Here is a 19,078-nt window from a genome sequence, read left to right on the forward strand (position 1 = left end):
CTCTATTTGGTCAAATGCCTTGGCCGCATCAAGGGCCAAGACAGCTGCTCTGGGGTCTCCTGAGTTGCTGGCATATATTTTATTTAGGAGCCGTCGTACATTGCAAAATGAGAAACTACCTGGGATAAACCCTGTTTGGTCAGGGCGTTTAATTGAGGAGATGTGCCTTCCTAGCCTGTTAGCTAGCACCTTTGTGACAGATTTCTGGTCAAAATTGAGGAGCGCAATGGGTCTGTAGTTTCCAGGCTCAGTACCGTCCTTGCCTTTTTTTAACAAAAGGCAAATATTTGCTTCATACAGCGACCCCGGAAATGCTTTGTTTTCAGTGGAGTCTTTGATCATCCTAAGTAAGAGTGGGGCAAGTGTTTTATGAAATGCCTTATAAAACTCGCAACCAAACCCGTCTGGGCCAGCTGCTTTGCCAGAGGGAAACGATTTAATTGCCTAAACTAACTCATCCTCCGCAAAGTCTGCGTTAAGTTCCAACCTAGATGACTCGTCTAATGTTGGCAGGCAAAGGGAGTCAAAAAAGTTAGTGAGATCTGAGCTAGTTGCACTAGATTTAGCAGAATATAATTCTGAGAAAAGTCTTTAAAGCGAGTTTTTGTTTCCTTAGGGTTGACGAATAGCAAATCTCCTGTTTTGGATTTTATTTTATAAATTGCACGACTTGCCTGAGCACCCTTCAACTGTCTAGCCAGCAGCCTCTCCGGTCTATCACCCAACTCAAAGTGCTTCTGTTTTACTTTAAGTATGAGTTTGCCAATGGTTTCACTGAGAATGTAGTTATATTCGTATTTCAACAGTAACACTTGAAAATATATGTTTTTCTCGCCTAAATTTTTACCCTTAAAAAAGTGCTGCTGTTTCCACATGCTTTGGCCCTCTGGGATGACCCTGAGTTCATTGGGAAGTTAAAACTCCCAACTTGTTGTTTCTAGTGGCATTGTGACACTAGGCCTTACTGACACAGAGCTACAGAGGTTAGAACACAGAATTTCTATTTCCGTCCAAGTAAATTATCTGAAAAATTAATAAAAAGCACTACTGTAAGCATATTATAGGGGCTATATACTAAAATAGTACCCTAGCCTCATGTCTCAACTTAGAACAGAAAAAATCCAGAAAAAAATGACTTATAAAATGGTTTTGTATGAATGTATTTCTACAGATGTGTCTGTGCGTTTGTCTTATTTGTTATTTCTAAAAAAGCCAAAAAAGTGCTAAATACAAAACTTCTGAAATACAAAAACACATCCACATCCCTCACAGATATGTCTGAAAGAAGTACATACATAGATTTATAGAAATAAGTAATCATAATTTTATGAAATGGTGAAATGCCATCAGACATCAATATTTCTGCCTTCAGACAGCTGTAAAAGATCACAGGTATAGTTTTTGTTGGCCATGTTTGGTATCAATCAACTCGTCTTCTTATTGGCTACACAGGGATGCCAGTTTTATGACCTTATCTTCTAATTTGTGGGCTCCACTGTCAATCTTTCCCACGTAGGTCCAATGGGGAGTGTGAGATTTCATTTGCTTAGCTTGGGGGTATCTTGAGATAGACTGATCCTATTGGCTGGGAACAAAGTTCATTGCAAATTACACAAGCCAGAGAATGTAACGCTGTCTTTGGTTTGTTTGTACCGTGTTTACGGAAAAAGATACACACGATAGAAACCAATAAATGATGCACTCTCTAGATTTCTCTACGTCAAAACTTGGGCTGAAACTACAAGATTGTGAGGGGACCAGATAATTATGGATTACAAGGCTTGGATATTCTAATACCTTAGGGTGTTTTCGATGTAGGAAACTAAGGTTTTGGGCGATCTTTCACCGCTGTGATTAAAGACACGAGGAGACAGGTAGGAAACACACACTCAATTAGACTCAAATCTTTCTGTGTTTCTTTACTTTAGAACATGATTATTTCTGAGTCACCTTATTGCTTCGTGTGTGGGCTCGATGGAATCAGGAGACTCTAAGCTTTCAAATGATGTATGGCATGAGCGTGTTTATGACGGTTTAATGCTTACAATTTAGGAAAGAAGTCAGCACTTTCGAAAAACGGCGAGTTTACGTCCCGTGCACTGGAACCGTCCGCCAATCTTGTTATAGTCTTCCTGTGACATACAGTAGAGTCCCTATAGGCCCGTTCAAGAGCTGGAAGTGCATTTTCAATATCAACCAGGCGATGGCGCTGTTCCCTTTTTTTTAAGCTTCAAATCAAATTATACGGCCTCTCATTAACAACTTTGAGGGTTTCCCAGAGCATTGAGTCCGATACATCTCCTGTGTCATTGGTCTCAAGAAACTCCCCCAGGCACGCAGACATGTAGCCCATAAATACTTGGTCAGACAGCAACCATGGATTAAAGCGCCAACAGTACATTTGTTTTGGCAGGGTGAGCTTCAATTGTAAAGATACTGGACTGTGATCTGATATCAATATATTATGATATTTAGTCTGTACGATGTTGGGTATTAATTTTGCATCCACAAAAAAATAGTCGATCCTTGTGTATGATTTATGGACATGTGAAAAGTAGGAATAATCCCGGTCCGTCGGATGTTGCAGTCTCCATATATCAATTACGTTTCTGGATTTAAGTAGGTTATTCAATATTTGGACAGATGCTATGGTGGTTGGAGCGCGTGAGGAAAGTCTGTCAAGGTATGGATCAAGGTAACAGTTAAAGTCGCCACCCATAATTAGATTGGTGGTGCTGAGGTGCGGAATTAGGTCAAATACTTTGCGGAAAAAATTTGGGTCGTCCGTGTTTGGACCGTATATGTTCAAAAAAGTGACAGGGAACGAACCAGTGTCTCCAGTAATCATAATATACCTGCCATTTGGATCCGTGGTTGCTGAAGTGAGTTGGAATGGAATACTCTTTCGAAAGAGAATGGCGACACCCCTGGCTTTGGAGGTAAACGGTGACTGATAAACTTGAGAGACCCAATTCGCTCTCAGGCGCCTCTGTTCTGTAGCTTTTATGTGAGTTTCTTGCAGAAACACTATGTCTGCTTTACATGCCCAAGACCGCGCACATTCCATGAGACCAGTGAAATGGTACTCATGTCTGTCTGGTTTTCACCGTTGGGGCTCAACATGTAGACTAATCAAATAGAGAAGGGATAGCAATCCAAGACAGCCAAAAATGATGAAAAGGTAAAAACAATTATTCTGGCAGCTCCGAACAACATCAAACAACACAAATAGACCCCACCTCCCTCCCCACAGAAACTTCCCCAAACGAAGCATCATTCTCCCTCTCATACACTTACTGAGGGCCACCGGACGTATGGCTCGCAAGCACAACTCTAACCAACCGAACACTTTCACCTAAACAAGCCGGGGCCCCTCTACCGTTCAGAAACAACCAAAATTGACATATGAACTTAAAATGTTTAAATATTACCGTCAGTGATTATGAAATTGTCCTTTATGCTCTGTGCAAAGGTCCGTGAACATAACCTGATTGGCAAATCACAAATCTGTCAGACCGTGTCTAGTCATTTCCAGTGTCCCGCTGCAAGTCGACGACGAACATCATATCCACCTCCTCGGGGGAAGTGGATATCTTCTGAAGCCCGTTGTATTGGAAGTGGAGCTTGGCTGGGCTGTGCTTGATTTTCAGCTTGCGCAGTGCTGCCATAGCTTCACGGAATCCCCGTCGCTGCTCCATCCCCTCAGCAGTATAGTCTGGAAGTATGAAGACTTTATGTGCACCATACATGAGGGACTGTTGTCGAGCGAGCCATATTATCATCTCTTTCTCCTGAAAGTGGTGGACCCGGGCGATGATTGTGCGGGGTCTGACCGAAGGACCAGAGGCTCCGTCTACTGGCCTGGGCTGTAGAGAGCGATGGGCACGGTAAAAAATTACTGGCTTTGGGAAGTGAGTCTCGCCTAACAGTTTAGGAATTAGAGCGCTTACAAATTCAGTTGGATTTCCTTTCTCCTCTCCTTCGGGAATCCCTACAAACTTAACATTGTTGCGCCTTGAGCGGCCCTCTAAGTCATTTGTTTTGGCTCTGAGGAAAGCGTTCTCCTTCTGTAGCTTGTTGATTGCGGTCTCCATAGGCAGCAGACGAGCATTGTGTTCTGATACCGTCTCGACTACTTGATCCATTTGGGTCGCCAGGCTGTTGTGAGACGACTGGAGGGAAGCCAGCTTCTCATCCAGTAAGTCGAAACGGGTGTTGATAGTCTTCAGGATCGTATCCTGCATGTTTTTCAAGTCCTCTATGGGAGAGGCGTGTTGGTCACCAGGTGGTTCCTCGTTAGCCACCGCTAGCCGCTAGCTAGCCTCGGCCTTAGCTGCCTGTCTTTCTTGTCTTTGGCTTTAGGATTAGCAAAAGTCGACATTCCTTGGTCTTAAACGGTCACGCAGGGACATAGAAACAGAACCGGGTTGATATTGTCGAGCAAACTTGGTTAAAGACGGGCAAATTTAAACAAATACAAGTTGAACGGAGAGGAGCTCTCGCAGAGACGTCTTACTCCATACGCTGCACACTAGCGCCCCCCTGGTGGTCCCTTCTATCCAGACCCTTCTGCGGCAGTGCCGACACGTTTGGAGGAAGGTCTCCTGCAACAGGAGCGACTGGGGGTGTGATGGGTGTCCTCCATGCCTTTGCAACTACAAACTGTAGTTTATATCGTCCTCAAAAAAGGTAATTCCATGTAGTTACCCAGGTACTGATATGGTCATAACTACTACACTGTTCAATTACCTGATTTTGAGGGGTAAATAGCTAAACTACAATTTGTTGCCGCAAAGCAAGAACACTGGGCACTTGTGGGACTGTTGCAAGAGGTGAGGAAAGTGGGGACTAGGCTGTCTGACCGGCTAAGGAATCTACCACACAGATCAACAAATCAGCAAAGCCTCCCTCTCACCAACAACACAAAATGGATGGGCTGCAAATACACACGGAACTGCTGCATTATGATTTACACCAAAGCGTTATGATTTTACTCGTAGCTGCAGCTTATTTTTTTTCGATCAAAGTACTCGCATATTTATAGCGATCAAGATTATCATAAAAATTGCCCGGAATTCTCCTTTAAATAACCAAATATTTGTATCGGTATCGGCCTTAAAAATAATTTATTGGTGGGGCTCTAATTGCTATAATTTAAAAAAATAAAGTGTACTGAGTTTAAATTTTTATTTTTTACGGTTAAGCACAAACACCCCTTATTTAAAATAGTGTTATTTGTCTATTAGTTTAAGTGTAAATTAAAAAAAAGAAGTAGGCCTATGCACTGGCGTGTCCTAGGTGTCCCTATTAGTGGAATTATCATTTCTACATTATTGTAGTAAACTGTAAATGCCCAGCAACTACAGATGGAAACAGATGTTGTAGTGGCAATCTGTCCACTGATAATGCCACTGGGTGAAATCTGAAGCCCTTTCCAACTCTTGCAGGTGCAAATGATGAGGTCTGCCATCGTCGTACCGTTAATCCTTTATTGTACACAAAGTTTAGATAAAGCACTTACAAAAAGACCAACTCGGGTGATTAATAGCCGAGAACAACAAGATCAAAAAACAGTACTCTCACACAGCTGAGGTTCTGAGGCTTTGTGGCTTCCCGGATCCAGATTCCCCAACCACCTCACCTGTGATTCCCTTTATAATCTCCAATTAGCACCAAAACACAGGTGCGCAGGTGACGTAACAAACAACCGTTTACGCAGACCTCCCGCACACACACACACTACACACACAACAAACGTATACAGCTAAATTGGCCATGGCAGATGGATTGGCTGTTGCATCACTTTATGGAGCTTCTCAACTCCAAAAACTTCAAAGCAAATTGTCAATTCTGCAACGGTTTTTGTAAGACTGCCTTTATATTTCAATTCAATTTCAATTCAATTTTATTTATAGTATCAATTCATAACACGTTATTTTGAGACACTTTACAGATGGAGTAGGTCTGTAAGTCCCAAAAAAAACAGTAATTTGTTGTAGTTCTTTGTAGTAGTTCATGGCATGGCAGGGTACTGTGCGGCATTACAAGGCACAGCAGGACGTAGCTGGGCACCGCAGAGCGTAGCAGGATGAACACAGGGCTGCCAACTCTCACGCACTGGCCGTGAGACACACGCATTTGACTGGTTTAACACGCACACACGCCACACCCCCGATTTCTCACGCTGAAGTGTCAACCCGGTCGGTCAAATTTCTGAAGATGAGTTTATCTATGTTTCTACCTGTTGAGCCACTCGTGATTGACTAGTTGTGCTTTCAAAGACTGGGATGGGGTTCAAGAGCGCTCCCTGTCTGTGGAAGTGATGAACTTTCGCAAACTGATAAAATATTTTTTTTCACGAGCCATCCCAGGTGCATTTCCCCAGCTTCAGGTATGAGCTCTGAGTATCACAGACCCCTCCGTTGCTTTGTGACCACTCTCTCTGTAACAATAGAGGTGAACAGCGCGGCTGGTAGTGTAGCAACTTCGGTTCATTTTAGTGGACTCGCTCTGCTGTGGGCCGGGACGCGTTGCATCCGTGTAGTCCTCCAATAAAAAGCACCGTACAGCCACCTCTAAACTCAGTCAGAGACCAGAGACCCAAATGGGCCTCTGTGTCTGTCAGATGGTCAGCTTGAGATCCACCATATCAGCGGAGCAATAACATGCACAGCAGACTATATTACAACTCTCCAAATCTCGGACAACAGATATGGGAGGAGTTATATTTAGAATGTGCACAAATGTGCACATGTGTAAGCAGAAATCTGATGAAACACATCTGAGCTATACTATACTATATATACAATACTGCAACGTCTGGCCACTATTGTGCTTCTCTAACCTCGGTGCATCTCTAAATGCATTTGTAAATAATTCATTCATGTTTCATGAAATGAACAAATAGTCTTTATTTTCCCAAAAAAGTAAATACTGTAAGTGGGGCACAGAGGACAAGGGCCAAACATGACTGAGCCTTGGCACAAAGGTTAAAGGATTAGAATTTATGTAAATCAGTGGTTCTTATTCTTTAGAATTTCAGTGGTCTTAGTTGGTCCCTCAACATTAATTTAACTTTGGGTCCCTGGTCCCTACACCAGGCAGGGACCCCTGGACCTGTTCACCACAGACCCAAATCTTCTCAGCTGTTGCTGACATATGCTCATGTCTCTTCGTGTGGTTCATTATGTTTGGCACATTGTCTGGGTCAGTTGTTATATCATAAGAAATTAATAATGTAAATTATATAAATGCTAAATGCCCTAATTCCTGTTGATACTACAACAATGCAAAGGTTCTTAACCCTACAGTTTTGCACATGTCATGTAAGACATGATTTCTCCATTTTTTTGCACAAAACTTTCCAGAAAGTGCCATTTATTAGTTTATTTTTCAAAATTTTTCCTGGGGGGGCATCTCTCTCTCTCCCTCAACCACTCAGGTCCGCAGGTCTTTTCCGTTAACGTTTAGGGTTGCTTCAGCTTCAGGTTAGTTTTTTACTTCAGTTTGTACTACTTACTTATTAAACAGTACATGGTAACATGGTGCTTGGTAGAATGAGAGTTGTCGCATGTTGTTGTTTTTTTAAACCGGGCTCTAATTCATCTATATAATCCGTAGAACACAGTCCCCCCCCGCCCCCCCGCCCCCTCTCTCTCTTACTCTCTCTTTCTTTCTCTCTCTCTCTCTCTGTGTCTCTCTCTTCCTTGCACACACACACACACACACACACACACACACACACACACACACACACACACACACACACATACACACACACACTTACACATACCTGGTGTGGAAAGAAAAAAACAAAAAAAACAGATATCACACTGATCATAAAAAAATTAAAAGTTAAAAAAAGAAAGTTATACTGAGTATGAAAACTCTTGTTCATTACATTTTACTTCGTAATTGCAACCGCATGTGTTGTATTGCTTGTTGCAAAACCTGTACTGTATATAGTTCGTTTTTTACCATGACAACATTGATCAATGCTGATGCTGTCATGTACATAGTTTTCTGATCAGCAATAAACATAACAATTTCTGATCAACACATATAAATTGTTTGCTTAAAATAACATACTGGTTAAAGCCCCGCCCATTTCAAGACAACCCGACCCACTTCCGGGTTAAATCCTGTCCACTTCCGTGTTAGGCCCCGCTCAGTCCGAGTACAGATACGGCTAGAGATAATTCATGTGGTAAACAGATACAGATAAAGATACAGATAATGCTGTGCTCGCTCATCCCTGGTCAATTTGATCCAAGGACCAATAATGGGTTAAAATACAATGTTCTGCATAAATATAAATGTAGCATATTAAAATGCAATTAGGTCGAGCAGATAGTCCAAAACATTGCAATCTCGCCTTGGCTTGCCTCGCAGACCAATAAGACTTATGACGCATCATGAACCACAAGTCTGTCAATCGCGCAAATGATGGATTTATGTCATGAGTGGATCTGACGAGCGAGTGTAGCCTCTCCTCGAGTCAGGGTGAAAAGCAAATCCACAACAAAAGCCATTCTTTCATTTATGAAATAACATATTTAAATTTATATTGCTTAGGCTACACTAAGTAATGAACAATCTGCATTAACAAAATGCTTTCTGTCTCGTGACTAAATCAGATCTGAATCAGATTCCATTGTACTTCCTACTATTTTAGTGGTTAGAGACAACGGGCTAGGACTGAATTTCCATGGTGATTAAACATTACTGACTCAAGTGACTAGCACAACCCAGATCAGTTTAGTGAGTGAGACATAATTACCTGAATAATTTAAAAGGAATCGAGTTTGCTAGGCCTACTTACTAGCACAGTGCAAGACGTTTTGTTTTTGACAACTAACTCATTCACGCCAGAGCTTGGATGACAGAGCTTGTAAACTGCCTACGCCCCACGGTCAAGACTGTAAAGCAAAACACTGACGTAAAAAGTAACTAATGTTACCTGCACTGTCATATACCCTTAACATCCGAGTATATTATTAATATCCTTATATTATTAATATACTTGGAGGTATAAATATTTATTTTGCAATTCTATATTCAAATAAAATAATGTTACTCACCTTTATGAGTACTTAATGGTAAATGTTGCATGTCCAAAATGTGGCTGAAAACCTTTGCAGAACTGCTTAGGAAACCATGTTCTTAGTGTGAAGCATGCGCACAGGGCCGGTTCTAGCCCTTTGGTTGCCCTAAGTGAGATTAGGGCTGTACAGTTATGGCCAAAATTATTATCACAATTACCTGGATCAATATTGTGATCACGATTAATTATCACAATTATAAGTTGATTTTAACCAAAACATTTTATTGTCACATAGGCTATTTATAACTGCTTTTACATTCATATTATGCTAAATTCTTATGTTGAAGTTGTATAGACATACAGCTGCAACACATGTTAACGAAAATTAGCTATCTGAAATAAATAGCGTAGGATTTTTTTAAATTTTTATTTATGAGTAAGCTCCTTTACTTGTTTTCAACAATAACTGATTAAAAGAGCTAGGGAGAGAAGGAGTGCTATGGACGTATAAGCTATTCACAGAGGGACGGCTGACTCACTATGGATGGGTCCAGCACGGGTCGAATGGTGGGTCAGTGGAGTTACACATGTATGTGTATGAAATGTCTGTATCGTCACTGCACTGCATTTTTATGAACTATGACATTCTGGCCATGGGTCACATCTCTTGCAGGTCCAGCAGGCTACTTCTTACACACTATTACTCTTACTATTGCTAACTGAAGTTAGTTGCATTCAATAACTTGTTTTTCGCCGTGGCGTCCCCGATAGTAGAGTTAACAGCGGAAACACTGGTACAAATACAGGTTTGCATCTCATGCTTAACAATATACAGCTGTGTTAATAACAATCAAAACTGTGGACAAATGTCAGAAGTGTACATTAGGCGCAACCTAGAGGGAAAATTATACTTGCGCCCTAGAGCCCTGTGAGCTAACAGTCACTAACTAGCACCGACTAGCACTGGTCACTGCTTTGTCTGAAAAAACAACACAGACGGGACAAAATGTTGCGTTTACTAGTAACCTGGTAAACCTTGAGACTGACGTATAACAGACTGCTGTCTGTTGAACATTCCTCACGTTACTCTGTTCTCTAGAAACTCAGCTGCGCGGTGCAGTGAACAACTGACTGGGACATGATCAGACAGTGGTTAACGGTGCAGTAGATGGGCTTTGCAAAAAACCCGGAGCGTTCTATAAAATTGCCCATTTAAAAAACTGCAAAAAATCACGCAAATTTGATTGTGGGAAGTCAAAACCGCGATCAAAATTCGATTAAATGTGGCAAGATTGAGTTTGCATCCACCCCCCCTCCTTGTCTCGCATCGCCAGATCTCTATGCTCATTTTAGTTTATAGCTTGCATGTAAGTTAGATGGCACCAACATTTGGTCCAATCATAACTGGTCTGGCAACCCAAAAGGCAGTGTTTTGTTTCCAGATTTGTGTGCATGGTGACCTATGATGTGGGGGTCTGGGGGTCCACCCCTTGAACATTTTGAGCAGTCCATACTTCATTACCTGCATTCTGGTGAATTATTATGTCCCCATTTCTATCTTTTTCTAAATCAATTTATGGAATATATGGCAGTAAGCCTCTCTGGCACTCTGTATTGCTTTCATATTAATAATAATAATAATGTATAGTTTATTAGTCCCGCAAAGGGGAAATTACAATTTACACTCTGTTGTTATTACACACATTACACACAGGCCTGAATTACACACACATGCTCAGTACCTATACATGCACTAATGGAGAGATGTCAGAGTGAGGGGGCTTCCTTTATTTATTCTCCTGTAGATCAACTTTTCTTATTATATATGAGTCAGCACACATGTAGCCTAGCATAATTTACTCATCCCTTTTTTGTCTTTTGTTTGGAAGTAACCTCTTATATGTGCATATGACAATTATTCACATTAATGATACATGAATTCATTTTAATTTATTAATAAAAACTGTAATATTCCAGATGTGTTTGAGCAAGAATTCTGCTCATGTTCAAAACTTGTACACAATCAAAATATATCTTATCTATAATTTGCATTGAGACCAACTTATACAAGAAACTTAATACAGTGAGTTGAAGTAACTAATTTAAGTTTACAATGCCATTGCATATTTTTTGTTCAGTTTAATTGAAAATCAAAGTAAGATGAGCAATTTCACCTTTTTGTTTTTACATAACAACACGGCAATATAATAATTCCTTTACATGAGGCATTTTAGCTTACTTTTATTTTAAATGCCTTCTTATGAACAGGTTCTTGGGATAGCCTACAAAAACTCATGCAACAATTGACACGATGTCCTACAAATTAGGTGACCTAAAGACCGGTCAAATGACAGTCAGATTTAGCTGTCATTACATTTCAATTCAGTCAAGAAAAGGTTACTGGGGGATTACAGAACACTGTGAGCTGCAGGTAATTTCAGTAGATATGTGGAATGATACAACCTAGCCTTTTTGATGCTTTGCTAACTAGTTTTCTGATAATAGGCCTACTTCTATACTTTTTACTTATGGGAATTTGAATGGAGGTCCTTTACTTCGAGTCCTGCCAGGAAAAGTCAATTGTTGAGTAGGTTTCACTAGTAATTTTGCTTAAATTAAGAATATGAGTACTTCTTTTACCACTAGAGACACAAAGAAAGACAATAAGACAGACAGAGATAGAGAGAGTGGGTCCCAATACCCCCCAGTATGCATTAAGTGTGTGTGTGTGTGTGTGTTTGTGTGTGTGTGTGTGTATATGTGTGTGTGTGTGTGTGTGTGTGTGTCACAGTCAGGTGGCCATCACTGCCACACAGCTCTTTATGCATGACTTGTGGTGGTCAATGATCCATTCCTGCTTTGATAAATGTTAAGATTATGTTTGGCCTCATTCTTTATGAGTGTCCTATTAATTAAAGTCAACAGCTCAGCAAGTCACACCACATTCGGGACAATTTGGGACACCAAATCACACACACAGTTCAAGCATAAAACACCACATCCTGCGGATAAACGTGAAGACACAGACTCTAACCTCTCAAAAATGTAACTACATGAATTGGTCCGCTTGGCCGCGCGCGTCTTGGTCGGGTTGCTTTTCCCCCTACTTGTTCTCATTTCCCATAAACAACAATTGTTTATGCTACAGATTCCCGACAGTGGTCAGAAAGCACAGGGGAGACACTACACCTCTAGAGTTGGTCCTTGCTTTGAAGCTAATCCCTGTCATTCACTCCCTTGCTCTACCACACGCTCCCCAGCATACACACATGGTAGTGTGATACTCACAAAAAGGATTTTGTAAAACAAAGGTACATTTAGTTTTTCAGGAATTTATTTTTTTGCTTTGAAGATGGGATTTTCATATTTTGGGTACCTTAATTTATAGGTTGAACATATAACGGTATGCTAATCTATACCAGTAGGTGGCAGTAGTAGCTTTTCACATCTTCCGGTACACTTTGTGAATGCCACGTGAGTTCATAATCTCACTTCTTTCTGTGTACTTATTCCTGCCGTTACAGGTTAGTTTCTACCACATACAGCAATGCAGATATTTATAAGATTATCCTAATCATAAACAAGATGTTATTGGCACAATAATCTGTTGCTAAATCAGTTAAAAGGGATCTTTAACTCATATAACAATAACCTCGGTTTTCCTTGCTCATGTATTTGGGTCACGTAGTTACTCTAGTTAGACAGTTAGTAGGTTTATTTTACTATTACAATGTGTTGATTGATCTCGGATGTAAAAGCAGTCTCTTCTGTTTTAGTAATAATTAGTAATAAACAGAGAAGAGAAATGTTAAAAGTATTGATATTTCCATCAGGAAAGACATGTTGGCAGACATGCAAATAAGATTTATTGTACAGCTCAAAAAAAATTTACAAAGTCTTTGGCGATTAGACTCCATCCCAGGTAATTTGAGTTGGGTAGAGCATTGATTAAGAGTGATAACTTTCTGAAAGGATTTACACTGAGCTACATTTCAATCAGGAGAGACTAGTTGCAGATATGCGACGGTTATACACAGCATGATAAAATATACATTTATAAAGTATCCAATTTTGGATTGCATCAACTAAAAGATAGGTCTTCCTGGCAGAATTTATGCTGAGCTACATTAGACTAAGGTGACAAGCTTTATCAGACAAAATCTGGGGACATTTTCAGCTCAGAAGCATAAATACCTCCAAAACAGGTTATGTTTTTATCTTTGTAAAACTTAAAACGGGGATACTGCCCCAGGGGCATCACAAGAACTAGAGCTGCACTGGGGCACGAGCCCCCGTCTATGGGCATGCTTCCCTGTAAGAATATGTTGTCTATTTTAAAGGTGCTCTAAGCAATGATGGATGACATTACTTCTTGTTAACGTTTAAAGTATTTTCAAACAAAACGAGATTAGCTCGCCCCTCCCTCCTCCTCATCTTGTCCCCTCCCTTCTATGCTTCTGTTCACTAACCCCCCAACCCCAAATCCCTCTTGTCGGTTATTTGCTGGAACGCTGGAACACTGTTTGTGTATGCTTCGTGGTGCAGGTGGGCACAACATTTTTTTGTTGCCATTTGTAGACCCTGGGCTGTCTACAGAGACAATGTTTTTTTACAGTGTGTTCTGGGGACAGCCAGCTAGCAGATAGTGAGGAGATGTTTGCTGTATGTGACAACAAATGTTGTAGCCTTAAACACACATGACATCGCTTAGAGCACCTTTAACGTTTAAATGCATCAATCTGGTAGCCTGGTCCTACCAGACTCTGGTACATGAGCTTGGTCCTACCAGACTCTGGTACATTTCATTTGTAGGCTACAGAGAAACTTGCCAATCTCCACTGACAAGTGTTGATGTCCTTGAAGGTATCACTTCAAAGTACCCTGTTGAACTTTAAAACAATTGGATCTGCTCAGAGCCACTTTGGTTTAGCCATTACCAATCGCTAACGTTTGGTCGTGACGTCAGCTTAGCATAGCTAGCGTTAGCCATAGCCAACTCCTACGACACTAACAGAGCGAGCTGGAAAATCAAACTTTTCACAAACACCGTGGGGAGGAGGGTCACAACATCATGGCCACCAACAAGACTCAGCAAAGACTGTTCTTTCTTGGGCTTTAACTTCTGGATATCCGGCAACATTGCAACAACGGACTAAATGTCATCGCTTGCATGCTTTGTCCGCCGCCACAGGTACTCACCGAAGGTTACCGAACCTCAACATCATTGATCCCTCGCTAATTAGGCCGACAATTATTTGGCCAGAGAAAGCCCGAGAATATACCGCAAACCCAAACGGTGTGCTGAAGGAAAATGAAAATTGAGCAAAAATACAAAGGAGGGCAGAGCCCGGCTATCAATCTGGCACACTTTGAAAAGAAATTCAGAGGTTAGACTTGATTATTCTTATCTATGGATGGAAATATTTGTGCTGTAACCTGAACTAGTTTGCACTTCAGAATTTTAACCATGCACACATAGGTGGAATTGTTTTTTCTTCATATTTTTTTGCATTAATGTCACTAGGAAGCATACCAGTAGAAATATATAGGCCTATTCATATTTGTAAATTGGATATATATAAATAAATGGGATTGTCTGTAATCTGGCAATATAATAACTATTATGGTGGGATACACTGGCTAAGAAATTTGAAAAGATGTCTGTGCTGACGTAAAAAGTTTACATGAGAATACATTATAATTTTGTAGACCATGTAGACATGTTGTTGCAATTCCAAACCAGATTACTCGGGAACCGCTTGTTGTACTGATGCATGTGTTTAGTGAATAGTTTGTGAGGGATTTCACAGAGAGTAATGGGTGTGCAGAGATTTATGCATAGTGTAAATATGATAACATTTCATGTCGGCCACAATCTAATTAGGGGCTGAGCCCCCCTAAAGGTCTGATCCTAGAATCAACCCTGCAGCTACTTCATATTTCATACACCTCAGAGGGGAATGTTGTAATGTTTACAACTACATTTATCTGACAGCCTTTGCTTTATTGACTCAGGATGGGATTGTTTCTGCAACAGCTCATTGAGTATCAGATACAACACGAACTATTGAAGAAATGTTTTCCTTTGACATTGACCCAGCATTAAACAAGATTGCTGCAGTCGGCAGCAGAGAAACAAGTTACAATGTAAGTTATTAGGATAATTGTCCAGCTTGTATTTACGTTCATAAAAGTGCTTGTTTTACTTCTGACAGACTCAGATTAATATTCTAATTGTCTGACAACAGGATTTCTTAGGAGGTCGACCTTTCTGTTTAAGATTAAGATCCTTTAAAAAATAAAAGTCTGTGAAATTGCGTTCGCTAAACCCACCAGCCTCCATGTAAATAATCAATAATTTTAGCATTATGAAATACGGCTTTCTAAAACATCTCTGAGCTCTGAGCAGCACGGGCTCTGGCGGCCTTGAGCCTGCGTGTGTACTGTGTGTGACTATTGGCTCTGTTTGCTCAATATTTTCTTTCTTTCATTCCAATTTCGAGTCCATCAGTCGCAGTGAAAACCGGGGACCGGGGGCAGGTCCAGCTGGGGACAGGTCACCAAAACCGGGGACTATCCCTGAAAACCCGGGACGTCTGGTCACCCTATATTAGACACATCTTAAAAAGAAGGTTAATGTGTTACAGTACTGTATATTGCATTAGTAGTCTTAATCTTCATTCATTTTACAAACACAGACATTTAGAAAAGGTTTTAAGGAATGAGTATATTTTATTGTTATAGAACAAATGTAAATTGGTCTAAGTACCTGTACATTTTCTTGACAAGAGCTATATCTGGTTTTGACCTGTGCATTTATAAGGGCTGTGACGATACACCAAACTATGGTTCAATTCGGTTCATGATTTCTGACCCACGATTCGATACAAACCGTGATTCTTTTTTTTCTTTTCAGTTTTTTGGGTTGATTTCAATGTTAATCAATTGAACACAAATATTCTATTGTACCTTAAAATAATATTTCCAAAATCGTTTCAGTGGTTCATTAACTCGTTGGAATGAGACATAAGAAAATTGGTAACAATTCCGCCCCCAACCTGTAAGGGGGAACAAAGAGGAAAAGTGCTTTGGTGCCTACTGTAAAGGGGCTGGTTGACAAGTAGCTAATTCTGTGGCTAATGTAATCCTTGGTGGGTAACGTAAGATGACGACACCCTCCAACACGTTCATTTACTTTTAGTATGATTTCTTTGACCACTGTTAACAACTCTGGGCTAACCCAGAAATTCATGAGTATAGATAGACGACTAAGGATCAGGTAATTTAGCTAGCTAACACACCCCTGTCTGTCTGCCTCAGTCTGCCGGTGCTGCAAGGCTTCAGTTGGGATAAGAACTGACAACAGCCCAGTCCGCGGACACATCCATTCCACAGTCAGCCCCCAGCCAGCTAGCAACCAACCACTATCATTACAGCCCCGGCCCAGGGACATATCCACAGTCAGCCCCCAGCCAGCTGGCAACCATCCTGGTTAGCACTCTGGTGCTAAGGACGCTAATGGCAGTTTACTGAACCATCGGGAAACAAACCCAGACACCCGAGTCAAACAGCGGCCACCCATAACGTGACACCTCTGTTAGAGTTCCCTGTGTCCCCTCTGTGCTGCTGTAAAGTTAGCTGAATTTACCAGACAAAACAGGAATAAGGCACCAAAAGGACTACTACCCCACTAACACAGAACGTTTAGAGAACGTTAGGGAACGTTAGTTTTTGGTACTCTAAAGGTTAGTTCGAACCAAACCAAAAGCTAACGTTTAGGGAACGCTCCCTCCTGGTTATAACGTTCTATAAACGTTAAGAGAACCAACCAACTGTAACGTTTCCCTGCGGTTGCGTCGTACCTTCACACAACGGTCCCGTTTGGATGTTTTTGGTTGTTTTGAGTTAGCATGGTTTGCTGTCACTTAATTTAAATTCACTCAAAAATGATTCGACTCAGAAAATGTAAGTAAGATAAACAGCATAGCATTTATTTTTATTTAATTTGTATTCAATTTAGCTTAAAACAGTACGTTTGTGCTTGACTTTGTTTTTTTAACTGTATTAGTGAATACTAAAACAAGAATCTATCAATAGAATGATTTTCACAACTAAGAAAAGTTACTTCTTTATTCAGTTTGCAAACTGAACCGTTACAATCCAACAACAGTAGGGGGGGGTCCTCTGCTCTGAGCAGACCGATTCCCGTGAAGAAGAATAAGCTACAGGACAAGCACGCTGCGCTCACGGAGAGGTAAGAAAAATTACTTTGCAGTTTAATGATGTTGTGGTTGTAATGGGAGGGTTTGTGGTTTAACATTAAATTCTTTCCCTCGTAGGGCTTTGTTATATTCCGGTTCTTGTAAGGTTGACCAAAAATAAAAGTTTGGCTGAAGTAAAGAACTAACGCTAACTTCAGCAGAAGTTGTCTACGTCGTCCGCCATTTTGCTATGCTAGTCGTGCAGTGAGCTGCTATGTGTTGAGCCCCAGGTGAGACTTGGAGTAAAGTCTCATCCTGTGTCGAGTCTTCTTAGTGTTTTAAAAATGTTGATTTTGATGCTATCATAGAAGGGCCCCTAGCAGTCCCATTCACAAGGCGAGGCCGGAGTTCTGCTTTATATGGACTGCATACATCTTTCCCTTTGTTTGCTGCTGTGCACGACGTGTCTGCTTTGTCGCATTGTATGTTTTGTGTCATCATATTAACACGCTTACGTTTATGTTACAAATAAGAATTTTTTTTCGGTCCTTTTTTAATTAGTTGTAGTGTACAGTACATAAATAAAGCCAGTACAATCAAAGTCCTTTTTAGGCAGGTCAATCGGCGGCCATCTTGCAACACACTACAGCAAGGGACGTAATATGTGTAGGCTACACAGCTGCAGTACTGGCTTTACTGATTGTCTGAACGTGACAGAATAGGTTCATCTTTTGCAATGGCATGTGCATGAAACCTACCATAAATGAACTGACCAATATTCATATCTATTTTTTTTTTTAGATGAGTCAACACCACACCAGTCGCCCAGAGCTGGAGCCTGCCACTTTAGCTTGGGACCCAGTTGACGGTACAATGGCTTTGAATTTTTCCAATTAAATACAGTTCATGACAAGGAACTTAAGAGAAACTTTAAATTTTTTGTTGTTCTTAACAGCAGAACATCATCACAAAAATAGGGCAGTGGCTCAGCCATGGAGACAGAAATGAGAGGATTTGATTGGGCAAGTTCTGAAGTTTGCCCCACACAGACGGTAAATTGAAGTTCTTCTGTGTTATGTTCATAATAAAATTCATCAACAAAATTCTTTTGTCAATGTGTTCATTCTTAGTATTACATGTCTAACTTTTGTTTATTTCTTTATAGGCCAGCTGAGAAGGACTGAGCCGTGAAACCATGGATTCCCTTTTTAATTATATATATATATATATATATATATATATAATTTTTTTTTTTTTATTGACTTATTTTGCACACACTTTACAAACACATCTTTATACATCTTCCACTACATTTGCACTACATCCCTATCTTTTTTGTATTTTTTTTTTAGTTGTTTGGATATTAAAGTTTTGAAGTGCCATCATGTTTGCTTGTGCATTCATTCCTACTAATATAACTTTTGTATGTATGTACGTGTGTACACAGGAAAAATCGGAGAGTATTTTGTCCAGAGTAACTATTATTTTCCTCTAAGGGAACACTATTCAATCATTTTGGAGTGTAAATATGACCTACAGCCACTAGAGTGAGAGCAAAGATACAGAATAAATTCCACACACCATAAAGTTTACTGTTGTGTCTTGACTTATTTCATCTTGTCTGCAGATTGAGCAGGATTTTAATCTTATGTTTGGAGGTGCCACCTCTGCAAAGTTCCTGGAGAAGTGTCCCACTGTCTACAAGCAGAAAGTCCTTGAACAAAGCCGTGGCCTCACACAGACAGGGGAACTTCAGGACCTGGTTCAAAATGCTGAGTCCACAACAGAAGTGGAAAATGGTAAGCATAGAATAAAAAGATTATACTAATGCAGT

General features: G+C 40.5%; 2 long non-coding RNA genes across 2 annotated transcripts in view; one reads left to right on the forward strand and one right to left on the reverse strand.

Annotated features, from left to right (window-relative positions):
* The window catches only part of LOC117952717, a 17,124-nt gene extending 2,349 nt beyond the window's left edge, over positions 1–14,775 (reverse strand). Inside the window, exons 1-4 of the long non-coding RNA XR_004658485.1 lie at positions 14,410–14,775; positions 13,767–13,790; positions 13,177–13,388; positions 6,097–6,100 (exon numbers count right to left, since the gene is read on the reverse strand). This is a non-coding gene — a long non-coding RNA (uncharacterized LOC117952717). The remainder of the gene's footprint in view (positions 1–6,096; positions 6,101–13,176; positions 13,389–13,766; positions 13,791–14,409) is intronic.
* Positions 14,776–18,870: 4,095 nt separating this feature from the next.
* LOC117952720 overlaps positions 18,871–19,078 on the forward strand; it is an 891-nt gene continuing 683 nt past the window's right edge. Inside the window, exon 1 of the long non-coding RNA XR_004658488.1 lies at positions 18,871–19,043. This is a non-coding gene — a long non-coding RNA (uncharacterized LOC117952720). The remainder of the gene's footprint in view (positions 19,044–19,078) is intronic.

The sequence above is a fragment of the Etheostoma cragini genome, chromosome 11, assembly GCF_013103735.1.
Source record: "Etheostoma cragini isolate CJK2018 chromosome 11, CSU_Ecrag_1.0, whole genome shotgun sequence".
NCBI classification, from domain to species: domain Eukaryota; kingdom Metazoa; phylum Chordata; class Actinopteri; order Perciformes; family Percidae; genus Etheostoma; species Etheostoma cragini.